Source organism: Lygodium microphyllum, chromosome 11 (genome assembly GCF_053477565.2).
Source record: "Lygodium microphyllum isolate KBCC chromosome 11, Lygodium_microphyllum_v1.1.10, whole genome shotgun sequence".
NCBI classification, from domain to species: Eukaryota; Viridiplantae; Streptophyta; class Polypodiopsida; order Schizaeales; family Lygodiaceae; genus Lygodium; species Lygodium microphyllum.
This window is the reverse complement of record NC_141145.1, coordinates 13,993,752-14,001,668: the sequence shown is the minus strand read 5'-3', so window position 1 is coordinate 14,001,668 and position 7,917 is coordinate 13,993,752. Positions and strand designations below refer to the sequence as shown.

Sequence of the window (7,917 nt, the reverse complement as noted above, 5' to 3'; positions counted from 1 at the left end):
ACTCGCTCGGCAATATGGCGATGGTCTTTCTTACCTCTCCCTCCCTCAAACTGTCGGCGCTCCCTCCTTTATATAGGGGAGGGGAGGGAATCCTCCCCCCCCTTGATGTGTCCATCTGCATGCCTTGTGGAGCCGAGCAAGCTCCAGCGAGGAGCTTGCTGGCTCCTTTATCCCCTTCCAGCCTTCCAGCTTGATGCGACGCTGGAAAAAAAGAAAAAAAAAGAATTTATCTGAAATATTACATTAGAGGACATGATTGAATCATTGCTTCCGACGGACTCAGAATCCCAAGATCCTTTAATTGTGGAGGCTGCCATTCCATTGTATGATGGGAGTCGGGTATCCCGTTTGAAGACACTTCTTGCATTGTTGAGCATACAAACAAAGTATGGATGGAGTGATGCGAGTGTGACAGAGCTATTCAGGTATATTATAATGTGTATGATTCTTTATTGAAAGCCATTAAAATGTGCTATGTAGTACTCTAATAACGTGCTTCATTGCAATTTGTAGAACGTTGAAATCTTATATTTTGCCTACCCAAAACACGATGCCTGAGTCTCATGATGATGCAAGACAAGTGCTGCGAAAGCTAGGCATGGATTATAATTGCATTCATGCTTGCCCCAGTGATTGTGTTCTCTTCTGGGGAGAGTTTGAATTGTTGGCCACATGTCCCAATTGCGGTGTGAACAGGTATCGAAATGACTTGCAAGGACAGACTGTTATGTAGAAGGTTTTGAGGCACTTTTCGCTGATACCGTGTATCCGTCACATTTTTCGGACCAAGAGTTTTGAAAAGTTGACTACATGGCATGCGGAAAATCGATCCACTGATGGTGTACATCGTACACCAGCTGACTCAGAAGCATGGCATCACATTGATGAGACTTTCCCCGACTTTGCAAAGAAGGCAAGGAATCTACAATTCGGTCTTGCCATGGATGGGGTAAATCCTTTTGGTTTACGTTCCACCTCCTATAGTGTATGGCCCGTGGTCCTTGTTAACTACAATATACCACTATGGCTTTCCACCAAGAAAGGACACCTTTTGCTTAGCTTGCTTGTGCCTAGACGATACAATGTCAAGAATATGGATATCTACCTCTCTCCACTGATTGATGAGCTAATTGAGTTGTGGGAGGGAATTGTAGTGGAGGACATGAGCAAACATATTGGTAGGCGATCCGCAACTATAAGGGCAATTCTTATGTGGACCATGCATGACTTTCCAGGTTATGGAGAATGCTCTGGTAAAGCGTGTTTTCTTATTTTGCTAGTTTTCTTTGAGCGATGTTGGTGTTATGACATGCCTCATTGTACATGTGTGTTCTGCAGGGCTATCACGTCAGGTTACCATGCATGTCCTCTGTGTGGACCAAGGTTGGATTCTCATATGTCAAAATCTATGAAGAAGATGGTATTTGAGGGACATCGGGCTTTTTTGCTAGAGGGTCATGTCTGTCTGTCAAGATTGTGGGAGAGAAGGAAGGAGTCTCACTTGTAGCTTTCTTGCTTGCACAATGGGGGAATACACACAAGGGTGGAGGCTGAAAAACAGTTTTCCTCTTCTTAGTTGTGTAAGCCAAAAAGAACTCAAGTACATAGAAATAGAAGAACCCTATATATGGGTCTCAAACCAAACTCAACTAACTAAGGTGGCATACTAACTGAGCCATGAACTAGAGTAGATAAGGATAGCTGTCATCTAGCTATTATTCATGGGCGGTGTACCAACCGCATCTGCAACTGACAAGTCGGTTTAATAAATACACAACGGTCCCTGGCATATCACGAGTGGAGCTCGATATCTCAACACTCCCCCTCGAGCTCAATCCTAATTCCTGCACACTAAGCAGGTCTCTGAACTTGCGCAGCTTCTCTGCGCCCAATGCCTTCGTGAATATGTCAGCTACCTGATCCTCTGTGCTGACATAAACTAGATCAATAAGACCTAGTAAAACCCTCTCCCGCACATAGTGATAATGCACCTCAATGTGCTTTGTTCTAGCATGATAGACTGGGTTATTTGCCAAGTGTATACTACTCATGTTGTCACAATAAATGACAACTGGCCCATTTGTAGGCTGATGCATATCATAAACTAGCTTATGCAACCAAGCTACCTCACACACAGCCATTGCTGCACCCCTGTACTCAGCCTCTGTGCTCGACAAGGCAACTGTAGGCTGTTTCTTGCTGCTCCAAGTGACTGTAGCACTCCCAAAAGAGAACACATATCCACTGGTAGATCGTCTATCAGAAATACTACCAGCCCAATCAGCATCACTGTATCCATGCAACCGTATCTGAACCCCAGTCTCATAAAGTAGTCCATACTGCAATGTGGACTTCACATACCTGAGTATGCGTCTAGCCGCATCCAAATGCGGTTTCCTTGGAGCCTGCATAAACTGACTTACCAATCCAACAACATAGCTCAAATCTGTCCTGGTAATAGTCATATAAATCAAACTTCCTACTATGCATCTGTACATAGTAGGGTCTTCGAGAAGCTCACCTGCATCTACGCTCAGATTCACATTCTGCTCTAAAGAAACGGAAATAGGCTTACAGCCTGTCATCCCATATTTGGATAGCATGTCCAATCCATACTACCTCTGCAAGAGTCGTATCCCACTTGGTGATCTAATCACCTCAATGCCCAAGAAATAACGCAGCTCTCCCAAATCCTTCATCTCAAACTTCTGCTTCAATAGCATTTTCACATGAAGGATATCTTCATCACTGTCACATGTCATAATCAAATCATCAACATAAATGACAAGTAGCATAATACCTTTCTATGTTTTTCTCACATAAAGTGAGAAATTTGCCCTGGAAATCTGAAAGCCAATAGTGACAAGATACTGTCCTATCTTGTCAGACCATGCTCTAGGTGCTTGCTTCAAGCCATACAAGGCTTTCTTCAACCTGCAAACAAACTCAGGATGAACATCATGCACATAACCTGGTGGCTGCTCCATATAGACATCTTCTTGCAAATCACCATGCAAGAAAGCATTCTTTACATCCATCTAATGTGAAGACCATTCCTTTGATGCAGCCATAGCAATGACTGCTCTTACGGTTGCCATCCTTGCAACCCGACTGAATGTTTATTCATAATCAATGCCATATGTTTGTGCATACCCCTTGACTACTAATCTTGCCTTATATCTATTCACAGAACCATCTACATTGTGTTTTACCTTATAAACCCACTTACAACCAATTGCATTCTTATCTTTAGGCAAAGGTACCAATTCCCATGTAGCATTTGCTTCCAAGGCATCCATTTCTTCATCCATGGCTTTTTCCCATTTTTCTTTTCCCATGGCTTGCTCAGAAGAAGTGGGTTCTGGTTCCTGTATCACTTTGACCATATATGCATAGTGAATGGCTGTAAATCCATCATATTTCAGCCTATCCACAGGATATCTAGCTTTGGTAGACCTGCGCAAAGTAGGTTCACTCCCAGGTGCTCTCAAAACATCCCTAGTCTTCCTTACTCCAGGTGTAACAATAGAAGGAATACCCAACTCATCATCAATGCTCTGTTCTGAGCCACTGGATTCACCATCCACATAAGAGTGACTTGCATTCACATCAAACATGGGCTGATCTACCTTCTCTTTTCCTTTTCATGATACTTGCATACCACTATCTGCATTGCTTTGAGAAGATTCTCCAGATCTCAATCTGCTTGTCCATGGCGAAGAATGTGAACCACCTCCAGGTCCACTAATATCTTGTGACTGCTGTTATGAATTCTGTGCAGCATTACCGTTTTGTGCATCTACATTATCAATCACATTTATTGGTTTATACCAGCTACTCATCTCATAAAAAACAACATCTCTACTCACTGTAAACTTACGAATAGAAGGGTTATAGCATCTATACCCTTTCTACTACAAAGAGTAACCAATAAAGATGCACTTCTCAGCTTTTGGATCCAACTTGGATCTCAACTCATCTGGCACATGAACATCGACAATGCAACCAAAAATTTTGAAATGAGAAATATTTGGTTTCCTACCAGTATATCTCTCCTCTGGAGTCATCCCATGTATTGCTACAGTGGGAGTCCTGTTCATTATGTAGACTGCTGTAGCAACTGCCTCAGCCCAATAAAAATCTGGCAGGTCTTTTTCATTGAGCATGGCACGAGATACCTCTCCAATATGCTTGTTTTTCCTTTCTGCAATTCCATTTTGTTGTGGGATATGACTGCATGAATATTGCTGCTTTATGCCATGCTCTTGCAGGAACCTTGCAAACTCATTTGAGATGTACTCTCCCCCTCCATCTGACCTTAGGCATTTTATTTGCAGGCCTGTTTCTTTTTCAACCATAGCTTTAAGAGTTTTGAAATGCCCAAAAACTTCACTTTTCTTTTTCATAAAATACACCCAAACTTTTCTGCTATAGTCATCAATAAAAGTGACAAAATAATGACAGCCTCCAAGAGATGCAGCTTTAGTAGTCCACATATCAGAGCGGATTAATTCCAATGGCTTCTTACTCTCTTGAACATGTCTAGGAAATGGTTTCCTTGCCTATTTTCCAAACTGATAGGCTTTACATACCTTATGTATTTCTGCAACCTTGAATTTAGGCAATCCTGCAACAATATTTTGGGCTTGCATTGATTTAAGTCGCTATACATTAACATGACCAATGCGTTTATGCCAGATATCAATATCTGCAATTACATCGGTCCCATGTGCAAACATTGTTGCACTCAATTCAGGCATGTCTTCATCCAACGTAAACATTCTGCCCTTCTTCTTTCCTTTTGCTATCAAGCGACCTTTATTTTTCATATCCTCAACAAAGCATCCATGAGGATTAAATCTGACCTGCAAGCCCTGCTCAACCATTTGACCAACAAAAACTAGGTTCTTGGTGATATTCGGGACATGAAATACATCTGACAGGTATTTCTTTTTCCCATCCTGCATAGATAAAGGAAATTTTCCAATCTGCACAATAGGATGTGCAGTATCATCACCAATCTCCACAAATCCTGGTTTTTCCATTTTCCTTGCATCCTGCATCCATTTTGCATGACCTGTCATATGGTTTGATGCACTTGAGTCAACATACCACACATCGTTGCTTTCTTCTGCACTTGTCACAGAATTGGTCATGTGCTACACCATAAACAAATGCTCATTTCTGTCATCACCCTGTCTACTAGAAGATGCATAATTTCCTTGTTGCAATTTTCCATTCATGATGTCATTCTGCTTTTTATAGCAGTATTTAGCCATATGACCCATTTTACCACAGTAGTAGCATTCATCATTGCTGTTTGCATTTTGGCCTCTTTGCCATCCACCACGACCTCTTTGGCTCCCCCTACCTTTAGAGTTACCACGTCCTTGTCGGAGTTGTATCTTGGGATGTACTTGATGTCTTACATGCTTATGGATGCTACATACGGATGCTCTACCGCCTACATGTTCGGGATGTACTATTGATGTATTGTCTTGGACTTATGCCATCGGCACTATGTCTTGCCTTGGCTTGAGATCTTGAGCTCGTACATACAGCTTTTGTGCCAGTGGAAGCATTCTTGAATGCTTATTAGACATTGAGCAGGTGGTACTTTTATGCATTGAGCCATTACATACTATTGAGCGGTTACAGACACTTGAGACTTTGGGACTTCTTACCTTTTGGGATGTTACATCATATGTCTTGGTTCACTGTATGCTTATGAGCTAAGTCTTAGTTTTGGATCCGTATCTTTGTGAACTAACACCTACTTGTGTCAGGTTTTGGTAGTGGCATGAACACTTTGCCCCGTTGCCTGGGGGTTGTGCCTACTCATTGGCAAATGTTTGTATGACATACTTGGGTGTTGGATTCATGCTTATTGACCATCATATGCTTATGCTATGCCCGCATGATGTCGGCTTTGGTCTTGGCAGTATCTGGTTGTCTTGGCATTTGATTTTGGCACTGTTAGCTCTCTTTTACTGAAATCTGAAATTTATTACAGCAAGCATATATGTATGGACTGACATGGATTTTTCATGCTGAAACACTCTAAAATGATGTACTTTCACTAGTACTTAGTGGGCAGTAGCTTTGGATCCACTTTTTTCGCCATTTTTCCTCGATTTTGGTGATTTTTTGGTCATTTTCTGCGGTAAATAGCAAGTAGTTTTGAACTGTCTATAGCCTTCCAGCCTGCATTATGGCGAGTTCGTCCACTGATCATGCTATTTTCAACATCACTAAGCTTGATGGTACGAAATACTCTTATTGGAAGAGCCAGATTTGGCAGGTGTTGGTGCAAAAATCACATATCAAACCTTTGAGGTTAAGTGGGCATCTGCCTGCAACTATGCTAGATGAGGAATGGCTTGAGCTTGACGAGTTATGCAAGTCCACTATTGTATTGTCTCTCACAGAATAGGCTCACTATAATGTATTTGAGGAAGAACAGAGTGCATGGCAGTTGTGGGAAAAGATAAAAAATCTCTATGACAAGAAAAGTCCAGCGAGTCAGATGTATTGGGGCTGAAGCAGCTTATGGATCTGTGCATGAAGGAGAATGTGATTATATCTGCTCACTTGAGCCAGTTCCATGCTATACTCAAGAACTTGACTTCGTAGGACATCACTTTTGCAGAGGATGTCACTCCTCTTTTCTTACTTGGTACTCTTAATGAGTCATGGGATGTATTCCGCACTGCATTATGTGCCTCTACAGATACCTTGAAATTATCTGATGTTGAGAGTGCTCTTCTGCAGGAAGAGGTTAACCATAAGAACTTGGATGCCTCTCGTGTGTCTCATGCTATGACAGTTAGAGGCAGGAATGATGGATATGGAAAGCATGGCAGTGGTAGTGGCCGTGGATGGGATTCTCAGAAATCTCGGTCCAAGTCTCGTGGGAAGTCACGTAGCAAATCCTGTGGCAGGAATGCAGATGTTACTTGTCACCATTGTGGAAAAAAGGGCCATATTAGGCCACAATGCCATGAATTGCGCAATGAAAGGCGCAAAGATAAGGGGAAAGACAAAGTGCAGGATAAGTCTTTTGATCGCAGCATAGTACCTGCAAAGTCCAGTGTTAAAATTGAAGAGATCAATGCTATGCAGCCTGAGAATGTTGATGATGATGATTATATCCTAGTAGCTTCTTCTAGTGCTTCGCAGATGACAGAGATACACTCTATGTATGCACAGTGTTGGCTCTTGGACTCAGGTGTGTCCTTTTATGTGACACCTTGCCGAGAGTGGTTTCATTCATACTGTATTGTTTCGGGTTCTGTGCACTTGGGTGATGACAACTCTCTTGATATTGTGGGCATTGGTGATGTTAGGCTGTAGTTTCCTTCTGGCAGCGGTTTTGTTATGCAGGATGTACATCATGTACCTGCTTTGACACGTGGTCTCATGTTAGCTAGACAGCTTGATGATGCAGGATATCATGTATGTTTTGGAGATATGCATGGAAGATCACTCGTGGCAGACTTGTGATTGCGAGAGGTGCCAAGGCTAGCAGTCTTTACCCCTTGATTGTATCAGCTTCTTCCCTTGATCATGTTTTGTCAGTGGGTTCTATCCCACATGTATCTCTTTGGCATGCCCATTTGGGCCATATATCTTTGAAGGGAATGAAAATGCTTTCTGGTTTGCAGTACTCACCGCCCCTTGATTATGCATGTTTTGATTCATGTGAGAATTGTCTTTATGGCAGGCAGACTAGGTCTACGCATAAGAAGTCTGGTAGGCCACGCATGAGTGAGCCCTTGGCATTGGTACATTTGGATGTCTGTGGGCCCATGCCTTGTCAATCTATGGGTGGTGCAAAGTATTTTGTTACGTTCATAGATGATTTTTCATGAAAAGTTTGGGCTTATCCCATTAAGCTGAAATTCGATGTCTTGGCTG

At 42.3% G+C, this 7,917-nt stretch overlaps 1 pseudogene; it reads left to right on the top strand.

The window, feature by feature from the left end:
* The first annotated feature begins 598 nt into the window (after positions 1–598).
* On the top strand, positions 599–1,507 carry LOC148028556 (uncharacterized; annotated as a pseudogene).
* Positions 1,508–7,917: the final 6,410 nt, after the last annotated feature.